Genomic DNA, 20,260 nt, shown 5'->3' with positions numbered 1-20,260 from the left:
CATTTATACTTGTTACACCCCCTGAAGCTGAAAGCAATAAAGAATGAACACATACAGCAGTTGCTAGGTGCATTTCTGTTTAGGAATTGCCTTAACTTTGGGTTTCTATTGACAGAACCAGGGAGGAGGTTGCCTCAGACCTTCCTGAAGCTCCATTGTCCCCTGGCTGAGCAGACCACAGCTAATTTTAAGTGGCAAAAGAAATGCAAACAAATTCCTCCAGGATGAGAAGTGTAATTTCTGGCTAAAACAGTGCTCTCACATGGGGTATATGAGCACATTCAACCACACTAGAATAGAACCTGAGGGTGTGCACATGGTGCCAACTGCTGGAAAGCTTTCAGTTAGATAAGAATGGAAGAATGCCTGAGTTTTTAGATAATTTTAGACATTGGGATATGGTTAACAGGTTGTGTTCAGGGCCTACTCTTGATTTGTCTAAATAAGAACAAAACTGCCTAAAGAGAACATCTACATCCTAAACGACAAAACATATTATCTGGGTGAAAGGATGATTTAACTCATGAAACTCAAGAACACAAGAACAACTTGTGTTTGTTTCCTTGAACACAGTCGCTAGAAGGGCAAAGCATTTTTCTAGATAAAACATTACAATTTTCCCACTACTCCAAAGGAATCCAGTAAATAATTGTACAGTGAAAGGGCCTGGATCAAAACTGCAAGCGACACCGGCCCCCGACGAACACAAGTCACAGGTCTCTGTGCAGATCCCAGGTTTGAGTCGTCCAAGAACGCACCACCCCCGCCGGCCTGTGGTTTCATCTTTCCCCAATGGGAATGGCTGGAGGGTCCAAGGTGCTTTACAGAAGACTGTTCCATCTGGTAAGCCCGGTGTTGAGCTAAGCCAAGATAACAACACGAAAAGTGGTCAAAGCCAAGGTTTCCTCGCGCTGCCTTTGTCTTCTTCCCAAGGCCTGGCCTGAGCCCTGCGGCCGGGCCCCACGAGGCGAGTTCTTCGTGGGGCCTCCCCACCCAAGCTGGGGCAAGTCCGCTGCCCATCCAGAGGCGAAGAGCTCCGGGGCTGACTCCAAGGCAGTACTTTGCTAGGGGTCCCGGTAGGTGTTCTCATGCTGCTCTGGAATGAGGCCCTGCATTCGGCCAGGCACCACTCCAAGGGATCCTCGAGAGCAAGGGCCATGAAGAGTCTCTGGAACGCCACCGCTGCGCGGTTAGAAGCGCTCCGGGAGAAGCTACCTCTGGGCTGCAGGCAGCGGGAGACGCAGTCCAGAAGGCGCTGCAGCAGCCGTCGGGCCAGCAGCCTTTGCGGCAGTGTTGCTTTATGCTAGGGACGTTGACTTGACCGCAGCCATGCGCCTCCAAATCCTTTCTCTCCCAAACGCAGCCTAGTTCACCCGTGAGGACGTGCTTCCTTTGACTGGAGTTGCGGCATTGGCTGCTCAGGAGACTGCTATTGCCCAGGTTAAACTGCACTTTCCAAGGGATGGGCTGATCGTGGTCTTGAACCTGAAGGAGATTCCTATCTCTCACTGCCCTCTCCTCCTCTTCCGCAGAAGCCAGGGCACACGGTGCCCGCCAGGTTCACCATCTCGCGCGCACGCGTGGGGGGCAGAACACGGCAGGTGCATGGCCCCTTCGCGCCCCGCATCCCCACCCTCCAGGCGGGCGCCGCCCCGCGTGGGCAGTTGACGTGTTTTTCCTTCAGCATTTTGAATACGTCATCCCACTGCCTTCTGTTCCCCATTTCTGATTTTTAAAAAATTAACCATTAATCTCATTGAGGATCACAAGTAGTGATAAATCACTTCTCTCTTGCTGCTTTCAAGATTCTCTCTTTGTCTTTGTTTTTGCCAGTTTGTTTATGAGGTGCAGAGGTGTGGATCTCTGAGTTTATTGTACTTGGAGATCACTGAGCTTCTTGTATGTAGAGATGAAAGTTTTTCATCAAATTTGTGGGGGTTTAGCCCTTATTTCTTCATATATTTTTACCATCCCTTTCCCTCATCTCCTTCCGGGACTCTCATTATACATATTGTGTATGCTTGATCGTGTCCCACAGATTTCTTAGGCTCTGTTTCTTTTTCTTTATTCTTTTTTCTTTCTATTCCTTAGACTGTATATTTTCAATTGACCTACCTTTAAGTTCACTGATTCTTTTACCAGCCCAAATATCCCATTCAGCCTCTCTAGTGAACTTTTTTCGATTCAGTTATTATCTTCAGCTCTAGAATTTATATTGATTTTTTGTATAATTCTATCTCTTGTTGATATTCTCTATTTGATGAAACATTATTCTCATACTTTCCTTTAGTTCTTTAGATATGGTTTCCTTAGTTCTTTATATTTAAAATAGCTTCAGTATTATTTAGTAAGGACAATGTATAGACTTCCTCAAGGACAGTTTCTACTGACTGCTTTGTACCCCTATACATGGACCATATTTTCTTGTTTCTTTGAATGTTGAAACTGGACATTTCAAATGATGTAATGTGGCTGCTCTGAAATTCAGGTTCTCTCCAATCCCTGGGATTTCTTTTTGTTGCCATTTATTGTTGTTCTTGCTGCTGCTGTTTGTTTGTTTTAGTGACTTTCCTGAATTAATATTGTAGACTCTGCCTTTTTGTCGTAAATGACCACAGAAGTCTCTGCTCAGTTAGCTCAGTGGGCAGCTCACAATTGTGCACAGATTTTCTTAACTGTCTGAAGCCAGTAAGTCTCCCAGTCATTGCCAAGGGGCTGTGATTACGTTTTGGGAAATGCCTTCTATGCTCAGCCAAGTAATTGACAGCTCTGCCTTAGGCTCTCCTTTTTGCTCTTCAGAACCTCAATATCAGCCAGAAGTGACAGCTTAGAGCTTCTCAGCTCCTTCCTGAACACATGCACAGCCCTGGGCATTTGCACAACCCTGTTCATGCAAGTGGCCTTCCAGGTCCCCAGGATGTGTCAGAGTTTTTCAAAGCCTCCTTTGGACATCTCAGTCTCCAGCTTTTCCCTTTGGGTTTTTATGGTCAGCTTGTCATTTGCCCCAATTATTATCATCACCTCAGGCAGCAGTGATGCTAAACCATCACCACTGATTGTTTTTGACAAATGTCACTGATGAAAAGGTTATTTGCACTGGGCAAGCTCTGAGTCAGACAAAATAAAGACAACTCTTATGAGTGGGGAATGATTAGCAGGTCAAACAATGGCATTTCTCTGGGAATGGGTCTTTGGAGAAGCTGCAGCCGCATTCTGGCCCCTCCACTGGCTGCTGGGCTGCTGTCTTTTACCTCTGCTGTGGGCTGTTGGCTTCCAATGCTACTGCCAAGCTGTACAGGGAAGACAGAAAAAGTGCTCATTAAAATGTTACAAAGCTTGCTGTTCTTACCACAACTCAGTGTTTTTCTTGAGTAATGCTTTCCAGATTGTGACAAGCTTTTTTAGTTTCCAGAGTTCTGAAAAAGTTAATTTTCATGATTCTTAGCAGTGTTATTATTAGTTTTATAAACAGAAGGAGAGGGGTTTGAGATCCTTGACCATCCCCACTGACATCCTCTTCACATGCTGGTAGAACTATATTAGAGTTATAATTTTTGTTTTAGTTGTCAAACAAACTAGAAAACTTAGGAGAAGAAAAGACTATTGGGCTTAACCGTATCTTTGTTCATCATGTTCTTGCTTCCTTCCTGATGTTCGCAGATTTTTCTTATCATTTCCTGTTTAGAGAACTTCCTATAGCCAATCTTTTAGGGTAGGTCTGCTGGCAACAAATTCTCTTAGCTTTCCTTCATCTTTCATGTTTTGATTTTCCCTTCATTCTTGAAGGATATTTTCACTGAATATAAGATTCTGGGTTGACAGTTCTCTTTTTCAGCACTTGTTATGCTGCTTCTTTCTAGTGTTGGAGGTTTGATCTTGATTAATCTATTGTCATTTGAACTGATTTTCCCCTGTGGGTAAGGAGGTGTTTTTCTCTCTTGTTGCTTTCAAGACTTTTCTGTCTTCAGTTTTCAGAAGTTTGACTGGGGTGTGCCTTGGTGTGGATCTCTTTGGGTTTATCCTGTTTGGGGTTCACTCAACTTGAGTTTTGTAGGTTTCTGGACTTCACCAAATTTTGGAAGTTTTCAACCATTATTTCTTTTTTTATTTTATTTTATTTTATTATTATACTTTAAGTTTTAGGGTACATGTGCACAATGTGTAGGTTTGTTACATATGTGTACATGTGCCATGTTGGTGTGCTGCACCCACTAACTCGTCATTTAGCATTAGGCATATCTCCTAATGCTATCCCTCCCCCCTCCCCCAACCCCACAACAGTCCCCGGAGTGTGATGTTCCCCTTCCTGTGTCCATGTGTTCTCATTGTTCAATTCCCACCTGTGAGTGAGAACACACGGTGTTTGGTTTTTTGTCCTTGTGATAGTTTGCTGGGAATGATGGTTTCCAGTTTCATCCATGTCCCTACAAAGGACATGAACTCTTCATTTTTTATGGCTGCATAGTATTCCATGGTGTATATGTGCCACATTTTCTTAATCCAGTCTATCATTGTTGGACATTTGGCTTGGTTCCAAGTCTTTGCTATTGTGAATAGTGCCTCAATAAATATACGTGTGCATGTGTCTTTATAGCAGCATGATTTATAATCCTTTGGGTATATACCCAGGAATGGGATGGCTGGGTCAAATGGCATTGCTAGTTCTAGATCCCTGAGGAATCGCCACACTGACTTCCACAGTGGTTGAACTAGTTTACAGTCACACCAACCAGGTAAAAGTGTTCCTATTTCTCCATATCCTCTCCAGCACCTGTTGTTTCCTGACTTTTTAATGATCACCATTCTAACTGGTGTGAGATGGTATCTCATTGCGGTTTTGATTTGCATTTCTCTGATGGCCAGTGATGAAGAGCATTTTTTCATGTGTCTTTTAGCTGCATAAATGTCTTCTTTTGAGAAGTGTCTGTTCATATCCTTTGCCCATTTTTCGATGGGGTTGTTTTTTTTTTTATTGTAAATTTGTTTGAATTCATTGTAGATTCTGGATATTAGCCCTTTGTCAGATGAGTAGATTGCAAAAATTTTCTCCCATTCTGTAGGTTGGCTGTTCACTCTGATGGTAGTTTCTTTTGCTGTGCAGAAGCTCTTTAGTTTAATTAGATCCCATTTGTCAATTTTGGCTTTTGTTGCCATTGCTTTTGGTGTTTTACACATGAAGTCCTTGCCCATGCCTATGTCCTGAATGGTATTGCCTAGGTTTTCTTCTAGAGTTTTTATGGTTTCAGGTCTAACATTTAAGTCTTAAATCCATCTTGAATTACTTTTTGTATAAGGTGCAAGGAAGGGAATCCAGTTTCAGCTTTCTACATATGGCTAGCCAGTTTTCCCAGCACCATTTATTAAATAGGGAATTGTCTCCCCATTTCTTGTTTTTGTCAGGTTGTCAAAGATCAGATGGTTGTAGATAGGCAGCATTATTTCTGAGGGCTCTGTTCTGTTCCTTTGGCTATATCTCTGTTTTGGTACCAGTACCATGCTGTTTGGGTTACTGTAGCCTTGTAGTATAGTTTGAAGCCAGGTAGCATGATGCCTTCAGCTTTGTTCTTTTGGCTTAGGATTGACTTGGCGATGCGGGCTCTTTTTTGGTTCCATACGAACTTTAAAGTAGTTTTTTCCAATTCTGTGAAGAAAGTCATTGGTAGATTGATGGGGATGGCATTGAATCTATAAATTACCTTGGGCAGTATGGCCATTTTCATGATATTGATTCTTCCTACCCATGAGCATGGAATGTTCTTCCATTTGTTTGTATCCTCTTTTATTTCACTGAGCAGTGGTTTGTAGTTGTCCTTGAAGAGGTCCTTCACATCCCTTGTAAGTTGGATTCCTAGGTATTTTATTCTTTTTGAAGCAGTTGTGAATGGCAGTTCACTCATGATTTGGCTCTCTGTTTCTCTGTTATTAGTGTACAAGAATGCTTGTGATTTTTGCACATTGATTTTGTATCCTGAGATTTTGCTGAAGTTGCCTATCAGCTTAATGAGATTTTGGGCTGAGACAATGGGGTTTTCTAGATATACAATCATGTCATCTTCAAACAGGGACAATTTGACTTCCTCTTTTCCTAATTGAATTCCCTTTATTTCCTTCTCCTGCCTGATTGCCCTGGCCAGAACTTCCAACGCTATGTTGAATAGGAGGGGTGAGAGAGGGCATCCCTGTCTTGTGCCAGTTTTCAGAGGGAATGCTTCCAGTTTTTGCCCATTCAGTATGATATTGGCTGTGGGTTTGTCATAGATAGACAGCTCTTATTGTTTTGAGATTCATCCCATCAATACCTAATTTATTGAGAGTTTTTAGCATGAAGGGCTGTTGAATTTTGTCAAAGGCCTTTTCTGCATCTGTTGAGATAATCATATGGTTTTTGTCATTGGTTCTGTTTATATGCTGGATTACGTTTGTTGATTTTCATATGTTGAACCAGCCTTGCATCCCAGGGATGAAACCCACTTGATCATGGTGGATAAGCTTTTTGATGTGCTGCTGGATTCGGTTTGCCAGTATTTTATTGAGGATTTTTGCCTCAATGTTCATCAGGGATATTGTTCTAAAATTCTCTTTTTTTGTTGTGTCTCTGCCAGGCTTTGGTATCAGGTAATGCTGGCCTCATAAAATGAGTTAGGGAGGTTTCCTTCTTTTTCTATTGATTGAAATAGTTTCAGAAGGAATGGTACCAGCTCCTCCTTGCACCTCTGGTAGAATTTGGCTGTGAATCCATCTGGTCCTGGACTTTTTTTCGTTGGTAAGCTGTTAATTATTGCCTCAATTTGAGAGCCTGTTATTGGTCTATTAAGAGATTCAACTTCTTCCTGGTTTAGTCTTGGGAAGGTATATGTGTCGAGGAATTTATCCATTTCTTCTAGATTTTCTAGTTTATTTGCATAGAGGTGTTTATAGTATTCTCTGATGGTAGTTTGTATTTCTGTGGGATTGGTGGTGATATCCCCTTTATCATTTTTTATTGTGTCTATTTGGTTCTTCTCTCTTTTCTTCTTTATTAGTCTTGCTAGTGGTCTATCAATTTTGTTGATCTTTTCAAAAAACCAGATCCTGGATTCATTGATTTTTTTGAAGGGTTTTTTGTGTCTCTATTTCCTTCAGTTCTGCTCTGATCTTAGTTATTTCTTGCCTTCTGCTAGCTTTTGAATGTGTTTGCTCTTGCTTCTCTAGTTCTTTTAATTGTGATGTTAGGGTGTCAATTTTAGATCTTTCGTGCTTTCTCTTGTGGGCATTTAGTGCTATAAATTTCCCTCTACACACTGCTTTGAATGTGTCCCAGAGATTCTGGTATGTTGTGTCTTTGTTCTCGTTGGTTTCAAAGAACATCTTTATGTCTGCCTTCATTTCGTTATGTACCCAGTAGTCATTCAGGAGCAGGTTGTTCAGTTTCCATGTAGTTGAGCAGTTTTGAATGAGTTTCTTAATCCTGGGTTCTAGCTTGATTGCACTGTGGTCTGAGAGACAGTTTCTTATAACTTCTGTTCTTTTACATTTGCTGAGGAGTGCTTTACTTCCAACTATGTGGTCAATTTTGGAAAAAGTGCAGTGTGGTGCTGAGAAGAATGTATATTCTGTTGATTTGGGGTGGAGAGTTCTGTAGATGTCTATTAGGTCCATTTGGTGCAGAGCTGAGTTCAATTCCTGGATATCCCTGTTAACATGCTGACTCGTTGATCTGTCTAATGTTGACAATGGGGTGTTAAATTCTCCCATTATTATTGTGTGGGAGTCAAAGTCTCCTTGTAGGTCACTAAGGACTTGCTTTATGAATCTGGGTGCTCCTGTTTTGGGTGCATATATATTTAGGATAGTTAGCTCTTCTTGTTGAATTGATCCCTTTACCATTATGTAATGGCCTTCTTTGTCTCTTTTGATCTTTGTTGGTTTAAAGTCTGTTTTATCAGAGACTAGGATTGCAACCCCTGCCTTTTTTTGTTTTCCATTTGCTTGGTAGATCTTCCTCTATCCCTTTATTTTGAGCCTATGTGTGTCTCTGCACGTGAGATGGGTTTCCTGAATACAGCACACTGATGAGTCTTGACTGTTTATCCAATTTGCCAGTCTGTGTCTTTTAATTGGAGAATTTAGCCCATTTACATTTAAAGTTAATCTTGTTATGTGTGAATTTGATCCTGTCATTATGATGTTAGCTGGTTATCTTGCTCGTTAGTTGATGCAGTTTCTTCCTAGCCTCGATGGTCTTTACAATTTGGCATGTTTTTGCAGTGGCTGGTACCGGTTGCTCCTTTCCATGTTTAGTGCTTCCTTCAGGAGCTCTTTTAGGGCAGGCCTGGTGGTGACAAAATCTCTCAGCATTTGCTTGTCTGTAAAGGATTTTATTTCTCCTTCACTTATGAATCTTAGTTTGGCTGGATATGAAATTCTGGGTTGAAAATTCTTTTCTTTAAGAATGTTGAATATTGGCCCCCACTCTCTTCTGGCTTGTAGAGTTTCTGCCGAGAGATGAGCTGTTAGTCTGATGGGCTTCCCTTTGTGGGTAACCCGACCTTTCTCTCTGGCTGCCCTTAACATTTTCTCCTTCATTTCAACTTTGGTGAATCTGACAATTATGTGTCTTGGAGTTGCTCTTCTCGAGGAGTATCTTTGTGGCATTCTCTGTATTTCCTGAATTTGAATGTTGGCCTGCCTTGCTAGATTGGGGAAGTTCTCCTGGATAATATCCTGCAGAGTGTTTTCCAACTTGGTTCCATTCTCCCCGTCACTTTCAGGTACACCAATCAGATGTAGATTTTGTCTTTTCACATAGTCCCATATTTCTTGGAGGCTTTGTTTGTTTCTTTTTATTCTTTTTTCTCTAAACTTCTCTTCTCACTTCATTTCATTCATTTCATCTTCCATCACTGATACCCTTTCTTCCAGTTGATCGAATTGGCTACTGAGGCTTGTGCATTCATCACGTAGTTCTCATGCCTTGGTTTTCAGCCCCATTAGGTCCTTTAAGTACTTCTCAGCATTGGTTATTCTAGTTAGCCATTCATCTATTTTTTTTTTCAAGGTTTTTAACTTCTTTGCCACGGGTTCGAACTTCCTCCTTTAGCTCAGAGTAGTTTGATCTTCTGAAGCTTTCTTCTCTCAACTCGTCGAAGTCATTCTCCATCCAGCTTTGTTCCATTGATGGTGAGGAGCTGCGTTCCTTTGGAGGAGGAGAGGTGCTCTGATTTTTAGAGTTTCCAGTTTTTCTGCTCTGTTTTTTCCCCATCTTTGTGGATTTATCTACCTTTGGTCTTTGATGATGGTGACATACAGATGGGGTTTTGGTGTGGATATCCCTTCTGTTTGTTAGTTTTCCTTCTAACAGTCAGGACCCTCAGCTGCAGGTCTGTTGGAGTTTGCTGGAGGTCCACTCCAGACCCTGTTTGCCTGGGTATCAGCAGTGGAGGCTGCAGAACAGCAGATACTGGTGAGCAGCAAATGTTGCTGCCTGATCGTTCCTCTGGAAGTTTTGTCTCAGAGGAGTACCTGGCCGTGTGAGGTGTCAGTCTGCCCCTACTGGGAGGTGCCTCCCAATTAGGCTTCTTGGGGGTCAGGGACCCACTTAAGGAGGCAGTCTGTCCGTTCTCACATCTCCAGCTGCGTGCTGGGAGAACCACTACTCTCTTCAAAGCTGTCAGATGGGAACATTTAAGTCTGCATAGGATCCTGCTGCCTTTGTTTGGCTATTCCCTGCCCCTAGAGGTGGAGTCTACAGAGGCAGGCAGGCCTCCTTGAGCTGCGGTGGGCTCCACCCAGTTCAAGCTTCCTGGCTGCTTTGTTTACCTACTCAAGCCTTGGCAATGGTGGGCGCCCCTCCCCCAGCCTCACTGCTGCCTTGTAGTTTGATCTCAGACCGCTGTGCTAGCAATGAGTGAGGCTCAGTGGGCGTAGGACCCTCCGAGCCAGGCACAGGATATAATCTTCTGGTGTGCCGTTTGCTAAGACCGTTGGAAAAGTGCAGTCTTAGGATGGGAGTGACCTGATTTTCCAGGTGCCATCTGTCACCCCTTTATTTGACTAGGAAAGGGAATTCCCTGACCCCTTGCACTTCCCAGGTGAGGCAATGCCTCACCCTGCTTTGACTCACGCTGGGTCTGCTGCACCCACTGTCCTGCACCCACTGTCCAACACTCCCCAGAGAGATGAGCCCGGTACCTCAGTTGGAAATGCAGAAATCACCTGTCTTCTGCATCGCTCACACTGGGAGCTCTAGACTGGAGCTGTTCCTATTCAGCCATCTTGGCTCCACCCAACAATAAATATTCTTAACACTTGTAAGAGCCTTGTAATCACATGAACTACTTTGAAAAATCTATTTTTATTTATATATGTATTTTTGCCATCTACATATTTTTGCCACAGGGAAGTTTGATAAATATAGCAATAAAAGACTTTCAGCCATTAAAAAATATATTAGGATAAAATTCAAAGAGGGAAGTGGGAAATGGAAATACAATGTAAGGAGAAAAAGGAACAGTGTTAAGTTTCCAGCTATTAAAGATTTAAGTTCATATATATATATATATACATATATATATACATATATTTTTTTTTTTTTTTTTTTAAAAAAACAGAGTCTCCCTCTGTCACCCAGGTTGGAGTGCAGTGGCATGATCTTGGCTCACTGCAGCCTCTGCCTCCCAGGTTCAAGCTATTCTCCTGCCTCAGTCTCCCAAGTAATTGGGACTGCAGGCACACACCACCATGGCAGGCTAATTTTTGTATTTTTAGTAGAGACAGGGTTTCACCATGTTAGACAGGCTGGTCTCGAACTACTGACCTTGTCAAGTGATCCACCCACCTCGGCCTCCCAATGTGCTGGGATTACAGGCTTGAGCCACTGCACCTGGCCTCAAATATATTTTTAAATAGGTGATGATGACTATCAAATTGCAAGATACTTAAATTCTATTACATACATTTTTTAAAGTGTTATAATATGTTTACTTTATTTTTTTAACCTTTTAAAAAGTCAGTTTATTGAAGTTTAATTTCCATACAGTAAAATTTACCTTTTTATATGTAGTTGGATAAATTTTGGCCAACACATGTAGTCATGTAAAGACCTCTACAATAACAAGATATACATTTACAGCATCCCCCCAATATTCTTCCTCACTTCTCTTTTTTTATTTTATTTTATTTTATTTTATTTATGAAGTATTTATTGATCATTCTTGGGTGTTTCTTGGAGAGGGGGATATGGCAGGGTCATAGGATAATAGTGGAGAGAAGGTCAGGAGATAAACACATGAACAAAGGTCTCTGGTTTTCCTAGGCAGAGGACCCTGCGGCCTTCTGCAGTGTTTGTGCCCCTGGGTACTTGAGATTAGGGAGTGGTGATGACTCTTAAAGAGCATGCTGCCTTCAAGCATCTGTTTAACAAAGCACATCTTGCACCGCCCTTAATCCATTTAACCCTGAGTTGACACAGCACTTGTTTCAGAGAGCACGGGGCTGGGGGAAAGGCCATAGATCAACAGCATCCCAAGGCAGAAGAATTTCTCCTAATCAGAACAAAATGGAGTCTCCTATGCCCACCTCTTTCTACACAGACACAGCAACAATCTGATCTCTCCTTCCTTTCCCCACACTTCCCCCCCTTCTTTTCAACAAAACCGCCATCGTCCTCATGGCCCGTTCCCGATGGTCGCTGTCCCTTCGGAGCTGTTGGGTACACCTCCCAGACAGGGCGGCCGGGCAGAGGAGTTCCTCACCTCCCAGACAGGGCGGCCGGGCAGAGGCGCTCCTCACCTCCCAGACGGGGTGGCGGGGCAGAGGTGCTCCTCACCTCCCAGACGGGGCGGCCGGGCAGAGGCGCTCCTTACCTCCCAGATGGGGCCGCCGGGCAGAGGTGCTCATCACTTCCCAGACGGGGCGGCTGGGCAGAGGAGCTCCTCACTTCCTCCCAGACAGGGTGGCAGCCGGGCAGAGGCGCTCCTCACTTCCCAGACGGGGCGGCCGGGCAGAGGCGCTCCTCACTTCCTCCCAGACGGGGTGGCAGCCAGGCAGAGGTGCTCCTCACCTCCCAGACGGGGTGGCCGGGCAGAGGCGCTCCTCACTTCCCAGGGGGGGCCGCCGGGCAGAGGCGCTCCTCACTTCCCAGATGTTGGGCGACTGGGCAGAGGTGCTCCTCACTTCCCAGACGGGGCAGCCGGGCAGAGGCGCTCCTCACTTCCTATATGGGATGGCGGCCGGGCACAGACGTTCCTCACTTCCCAGATGGGGCGGCCGGGCAGAGGGGCTCCTCACACCCCAGACGATGGGTGGCCAGGCAGAGACGCTCCTCACTTCCTAGATGGGGTGGCGGCGGGGCAGAGGCTGTAATCTTAGCACTTTAAGAGGCCAAGGCAGGAGGCTGGTAGGTGGAGGTTGTAGCGAGCTGAGATCACGCCACCGCACTCCAGCCTGAGCACCATTGAGCATTGAGTGAGTGAGACTCCGTCTGCAATCCCAGCACCTCAGGAGGCCAAGGCAGGCAGATCACTCGAGGCCAGGAGCTGGAGACCAGCCCGGTCAACACGGCGAAACCCCGTCTCCACCAAAAATACAAAAACCATTCAGGCGTGGCGGTGCGCGCCTGCAATCCCAGGCCCTCTCCCAGGAGAGTCACAGGAGCCCGAGGCAGGGAGGTTGCAGCGAGCCGAGATCACGGCAGTACAGTCCAGCTTCAGCGACAGAGGGAGACCGAAAAAAGGAGAGGGAGAGCAAAGAAGGGAGAGGGAGAGGGAGAGGGAGGGGGAGGGGGAGGGAGAGGGAGAGGGAGAGGGAGAATATGTTTACTTTAAATGACTAATACATATGTGAATTACATCCCTTGTAATTATAAAATATAAGATAAAATAATTAAAATGTCATCTTTAAAATGTGCATCATTTTCAAAATTCCTGGGGAATATGCAAAAGGATTAATTCTGAAGGCCAGGGCTTGGGGGTGCCTCAGGCCTCTGCTCTCCACCTCCCCAGCTGCCTCTCTGGATCACACCTTTAGCCCCTTTTACCTGGACTATAGCACAACCCCTCAGAGCATCTCCTTGGCTGGAAAGACCTGAGCATGCTACCTGGGAATCTCCTACAAACAAATCTTGTCACAGGGCCCCTTCTTCAAAATCTCTGTTGATGTCATCCCACCTATGGCTTATTGCTGACAGGACTGTGAGCTGAGTCAACTTTAAATCAAGCCATTAATTTAAGCCATAGCCATTAGTTTGAGATGAAGCCGTCAGAGGGTATTGACTTGGATTTTACTCTATCTTCCTCAATAAAGAGCTCCACATTTAGATGGCATAGAACACAGGAAGCAAACCAACCACCCTGGGGCCACGTCAGGCCTGCAGGTGTGTTTGGCTTGAAAATCAATGTGCTTTTCAGTACCTGGCAGGAGCACACTGGGCCAGCACTCCCATGCAGCCATTCAACTCGGGTGCAGTTATCACTGTCTTGTGGAGGGGCTGCCCTGCCTGCTTCCCTAAGTGTGTGTTATTGCCAGGCACCTGCAGGCAATTGTATCTGAGACCTGAAACAGAGTTTTTTCTGTGGTGTGTATTAACTGCATGATGGTATCATTGTGTCATAGACAACTTAAAGCATCTAATGTTAGGGCACAATAAAATAATATTGATGATCAAATTTAAAACAAAAACACTCACATCCCATTTTTCCAAAGGATTCCTTCTGGATCATCATCATCTCTGGCTCCTGGTTGCTCTCCCCTCCTCATCCCCTGGCTCAGACTCCCTGTGCCATCTCTAAGGTTTGGCTGCTTTATTTGCACAGGGCCCCAGGAAGTGTGGACAAAGACAAAATCTCTGGAGGGCTGAAGCATTTGTGCCACGAGCAGGTCATCCTCAGAAGGACCTGAACTACAGAAGACGGAAGAGCACTTTGGGGGATCTTGCAGCTGGACTGCCTCACAGGAAGGGCTGGGACAGGGGCCCGTCTGCAGAGCGTATGGCAGACGAGGTCTCTTGGGTACTGAGGGATCCGACTTGCGCCCAGCTCCAGGTGTCTAGGGTCTGGGACCTCTGTCATGGAATACAGGTGCCAGACAGGGCATATTAGAAGCTGAGGACCCAGAGGTCCCCTTGACTGTTACAGGTCAGCTCTGGGTGGGGTTATTTCTAGGATCAGTTACACCATGCCCAAAATAATGAAACCAGTACACTTCTGGTCAAGCTCTCATGTGCTTCGGGAATCTCAGCCAGCAGGCCACTCCTGCTGCCCACCCCACTTGATTGAAATTACAGAGACAAAGGATGCTCTTCCCCATCCATGTTCACAGCAGCACCGTCCACAGTAGCCAAAATATGGAAGCACCCAAGCGTCATCACAGATGCTTATCACGGAGAAGCAAAATGTGCTGTACCCCTACAACGGAATATGATTCAACCTCAAAAAGGAAGGAGGTTCCGAAACATGCTACAACATGGATGAACCTTGAGACCACGATGCTTAGTGAAATATGCCTGTCACAGAAGGACAGAGACAGGGCCAGGCACGGTGGCTGATGCCTGTAATCCCAGCACTTTGGGAGGCCGAGGCAGGCAGATCACCTGTGGTCAGGAGTTCAATACCAGCCTGGGCAACATGGCAAAACCCTGGCTCTACTAAAAATACAAAAATTAGCTGGTCATGTTGGTGCCTGTAGTCCCAGCTACTCGGGAGGCTGAGGCAGGAGAATCGCTTGAACCCGGGAGGCGGAGGTTGCGGTGAGCCAAGATCGCACCACTGCACTCCAGCCTGGGTGAGAGTGAGACTCTGTCTCAAAAAAAAAGAAAAAAGAAGAAGAAGGACAGAGACGGCATGATTCCACTTACAAGGTCCCGACAATACCGAGAGTGATAGAGACAGAAAGTAGAATAGCACTGTTTCAGTCTTGCAAGCCGAAAAGGGTGCTGTGGATGGATGGTGATCATGTTTGCACAACATTACGAATGTATTTAATACCACTGAACTGCACACTTAAAAATGGCTAGGATTGTAAATTTTATGTGATATATATTTTACCATAATTTAAAAATTGGAAAAAAACAAAGATTATCAAATTGAGGGAAACAACGTTCAACTTCATTTAGTAGCAAAGAAAACTAAGTCTAACAAGAAAAATTACAACTGAGAAGAGTGTGTATTTGTATGTGATTCAGAGGACAGAAATGGACCCAAAGAGTAGAATTTAGAGGGACTCTGAGATCAGCTCAACACAAAGAGTGTTCTGGCATTCACTCGTCCAACAGATCCGTACCAAGCACCTCTGTGTGCCAGGCACTGGAGAGGCAGTGGGAGTGGAACAGAAGGTCCTGCCTGGGGATGGCCAGCTGGACTGCCCCACCAAGGGCCACTGCCCATCACTGCAGGAAGAACCTGGATGCCTGTCTCAGGAGAGTGCCATGCAGCGAGTTCCAGATTTACAGGCAGGTGAGCTGGGTCCAATCTGAGGCTCCTGCGAACCCAAGGGGTAGTGGATGATAGTGTTTGTGCTTCTTAGGTACTCACAGCTCCACGCTCAAAAGAGGGAAAACATCTTTCACCTCGCCCTTTGCTCAGCCACTTAAATTTACATAGAGACCTACAGTGTTTATGACAGAAATGATCGTTGGAAAGACAGTAACAAGCTATATTGCATCAGGTTCCCCAACCCTGCACCAAGAAGGGCAGACCAGCTCCAGACACTCCTGCCAGAAGTGTGTGACCTCATCATGAGAAAACTACAGACCCACCCAGACTGAGACATTCTGCCTAGTAACTGGCAGCATCCTTCCAAGTCTCGAGGGCATGAAAGAAAAGGGGCAAAATGAGGACTGTTACAGACTGGAGAAGACTGAGGAGACACGAGGGCTGCGTGCAAGGTGGGATCCTGGAAGAGAAACAGGATCACAGCGTGAAAAGTGCTGGAATCCGATAAAGGCTGCCATTCACTCAATGATACTGCACTGTTCATCTCTTAGTTTTCATCATCGTGCCGGGGGGGGTCTCTAAAATGTACATACTGTATTGGTGAAAATTCTCTGTACTTTCTTTGCAATTTTCCTGTAAGTCTAAAATTGTTTCTAAATAAAAAGCTTTTTAAAAACTCCCACCCCTGGCCTGGCTTGTACCTGTAATCCCAGCTCTTTGGGAGGCCAAGGCAGGAGGATTGCTTGAGCCTAGGAGTTTGCAGCTAGCCTGGGCAACCTGGCAGAACCCCGTCTCTACAAAAAATACAAAAATTATCTGGGTATGGTGGTGCACACCTGTAGTCCCAGCTACTCAGGAGGCTGAGGTCGGAGGATTGCTCGAGCCTAGGACACAGAGGTTAATGAGCCGAGATTGTGCCACTGCACTCCAGTCTGAGCAACAGAGCAAGGCCCTGCCTCAAAATAAAGAAAAAAAGAAAAGAAAAATTAAAATCCCCACCCCGAGCCCAGCCCCAGGGGCCCCAACCATCAGGCCAAATGTCTGCATTGGGGTCCACAGTGCTCGTCTGCAGGGCACAAAATGGCCTCCGCACAACCCTTGTCACTTGGAAGGTGTGTGCGTGGCTGTGTATCAGCCGATACTCCCTGGGTCTCTCTGCTCCTCTGTCTGCTCCCCACTTCAGATGAAATCCCACCCCATGCTTCCCCCTTCAGTGCTGCCTGCACACATCCCCCCAGCAACCCTCCTCTGCACAGGCATGAGTGGGAACCGTGTATCTTGTGACCTAGGCTCCTGAGGATACTGAGGAAATGTGAATCCACTTAGATTTTTAAAGGGCTGGGAGGAGAGAGGCATCGGTATTGCCAGAGTGACCTTTGCCCAAGGCCAACCTGACCGAGCCCTGTTGGTTTCAGTGCCTCTACCCTGCCCACCTCTTGGCATAGCACACAAATGCCTGGTATGACGTCTACATCCTCATCCAGCTTGGCCCTGGACCTGGTGTCTCTGAGCCGGTAATTCTCCTGGCCAGATAACAGGCATTGTGCCACCTGTGGACCCAATGGCCCTGAGACCTCAGGCCCCTCCCTTGCTCACTTGCCTCCTGGCTCCGCCTCCTCTAGTGCTTTTGCCACCTTCGCCCCTGAGTGCCGCCTCTAGTGAGCTGGTTAAACCACTGAGATTCCTGCCCACAGGAAGATGCACCTGCTTCCCTAGTTCTTTCCTTCTCTCTCAGCCACAGCTGAGAGTGCCCAAAGAGAAGTCCTGCCTAATCACTTCCAGGCTGGGGGATGAAGGGCAACTTATTTTGGATCCAATGATGCTGGTAAATCCATGGAGCAGCCAACAGCATTATCAACAGAGAGGCTGCACATCCTGTCCGCAATAGCTATACATAACTTAATTTTACATACAAAACTGTAATTCAAAACTGTTGAGTCAGGAGCCATTTCAGTCATTCTCAACTCTTAAGAGCTTGTTTCTTTCCACCTCCTATCCCTTTACCCTCCCACTCCAACTAAGTGTTTTCTTCCCAGAACTCATTAAATCCTCTTCCGCTTTCATTTATTTTCTCATTTTCCCCCACAGCCCTTCTCGCTGGTTTTAATATTTTTGTTTTCTTTTCACCACCCACTATGCAGCCTCTCTGTGATGGTAAGCACTGTTCTTTCCAGAATTCCTAGCTCTTGTCCCCACTTTCGCTTCTCCCCTGTTTCCTCCTGGCTCTCCTGCCCTGATGGCATCATTTGTTGACTTCGGAGGTGTTTACCCTTTTAATCTTCTGAAGTTTGGAAAGGGGATTGCACATTGCCCTCCATGTGTTTTGCGAGAAGACCACATTCGGTGGCAGCTCAGGCACTGCTGAGCGGCCTCTTTGCGATTCAGTTTATCTGTTTGCCTGCTCCTTGGGTTGTTTAGTAAGGCCTCTGTCAGCATGCTTTAGAAAGGGCTGCACGGCTGTCCTGCCACCTACCCCTGGTCCACACTGGGCTCATGGGAAGGCAGCTCAGAGTCTCATCCCTCTCCCCTCCCAAGCACCCCTCCCTTCCAAGCCACACCTGCATTCTGTGAGCCCCATGCAAGATCCAGCTCCATCTGGCTTGTCCCTGTTTGATAACAACTATTTCCCCCATAGACCAATCAGTCTTTCTGTGTAGATGTGGCACTTTCAAGCTTCCATGACAACTTGAACGTGTAGACTTTTATCTTCAAAAATGGTCTTAGGAACCTTCTGCCATACACTATGTCCCCTAGATACAGAGTAATGAGGTCTGTGGTTGCACCTGCTGCAGTGCTGTGTGTAGAAGAGGTACTGCTATTCATGCCCTGCAGACCCCCTCTGGTGCCACATCATGATGCACCTGCCCTCTCCTGTGTGAACAGATACAGACTGAGCACGCAGCCGAGAGTCAGAAGAAAGACCTGGTGCTAGTCCCACAACCTTGCACTTACCGGCGTAGTCCCATATCCTAGTACTTATCGGCCTAGTTACATATCATTATACTTACTGGGCTAGTCCCATATCCTAGTACTTACTGGGCTAGTCCCACATCCTTGTACTTACCAGCATAGTCCCATATCCTAGTACTTACTGGCCTAGTCACATATCATTATACTTACCGGGCTAGACCCACATCCTAGTACTTACCCGGCTAGTCCCACATCCGTGTACTTACTGGGCTAGTCCCACATCCGTGTACTTACCGGGCTAGTCCCACATCCGTGTACTTACCGGGCTAGTCCCACATCCTAGTACTTACCGGGCTAGTCTCACATCCTTGTACTTACCGGGCTAGTCCCATATCCTTGAACTTACTTAGTGCTCGGAACATCACTTTCTTAATTTTTTCAAATAGGATGACAATAACTCCCATGCTTAATTCACAAGACTATAATGAGAATCACATGAGATAATGTATGTCAGCAAAATATTGCTGAAAATACCCTCCACTCAATTATGTTGCGAACCTGAAAATGCTCTTTAAAAATAATAAACTATTTTTTTTTAAAAGTGGCCCTTGGAGAGGTTAGCCAGTTTTCTTTCCCAGTCTCTGGACTGATTCTGTGGAGAGAGCATGGGAATGACTCAGTGGTGCAGCCCTCAGTGTGTCCCTCCGCCAGGCAGGAAGGGACTCCCCAGGCCCCACAAGGGGCATTACAGGCTGCTGCCCTTCTGCCTGCTGATAACCCAAAAATTAAGGACATTTGGGACACAGACTGCACAAAGGAAATGCTGGCTAACGAGAAACACAAATGTAAACACCATAAATCAAAGTGCCTTCTCTAAGTGGATGAGTGCAGTTAGGAGGATTAAGGCCCAGGCCAGAGCCAGACGAGGCCTGACCTGGGGGGGGACACTTCTCACACCAGGGACAGTGACCACATGGGAGGAGAGAGGTGTCCCGGCACAGGTAGGGCCACCACCCACTGTGGCCATAACTGAGTGAGGTCAGACTCAGAAAAATGTGGATGTCTATACAATAGAGTCAGCAGACTTTACTCACTGGACAAATAATTTCTTCATAATCAGGATAATTTTATCCATCACCTCTTAAGGGTAAGACATGAATGGTTTCCCTGTACCACTAGAGGAAATTCTGCTCAGAAACCAAGTGCTTGTTAGGGAAACTATTTGATTAAGTATTCTGGGTGAATATAATACTGATCTCAAACAACTGTAGCTGAAGTCATCACAAGTACAATGGTCATTGTAAGCACAAGAATCAGGGGCATATTTTATTTCTAGGTAAAAACTATTTTTAAGGTACTTCATAAATCACTGGCAAGGTCAACCACACTAAACATTCCAGAACACACAGGGGAAATCTCTGTGGGCGTGCCCAGACCTCTGGGCTGCAGCGATGCATTGTTCTGAGGCTTCCTGCACGGAGCTGTCCCCGTCGTCAGCAAGTCTGCTGGGCCCACAGCAGTGCCTGCGGGAGGCTCACTGTGACCCGGCTGCACAGGTGCAGCAGACACCATGGTCCACACTGCCAGTCCCCACACAGTGCGGTGATCACTACGAGGCACACCTACTGCAGGCCCGCTGTCTTCATGCAGCAAATAAGACCGCAGCAGCCCACAGAGCTGTTGAGAACATGAAGTGGAGTAACAAAGACAGAGCACTCTGCACCCAGCCTGTCATTCGGCCAGTGTTCATCATTTCACAGATAGGGATGATCACTTTTTATCCCAGGCCATGCTGATCACCTTACCCAGGTGCATTTAATAGTAGGCTCAACCCCAAGCCTACTGCTGAATACACATGAATGCATGCATGAATAATGAATCACGAATGAGTGAAGAGTTCCCTATTTTTACAGACGAGGATAGCAAGAATCTGAAAAGGCAAT

General features: G+C 45.9%; 1 pseudogene; it reads right to left on the bottom strand.

Annotated features, from left to right (window-relative positions):
* Nucleotides 1-1,064: 1,064 nt before the first annotated feature.
* On the bottom strand, nt 1,065-18,781 carry LOC129045006 (SREBP regulating gene protein-like; annotated as a pseudogene).
* Nucleotides 18,782-20,260: the final 1,479 nt, after the last annotated feature.

The sequence above is a fragment of the Pongo pygmaeus genome, chromosome 8, assembly GCF_028885625.2.
Source record: "Pongo pygmaeus isolate AG05252 chromosome 8, NHGRI_mPonPyg2-v2.0_pri, whole genome shotgun sequence".
Classification (NCBI taxonomy): domain Eukaryota; kingdom Metazoa; phylum Chordata; class Mammalia; order Primates; family Hominidae; genus Pongo; species Pongo pygmaeus.
This window is presented reverse-complemented; position numbering and strand designations above follow the sequence as displayed.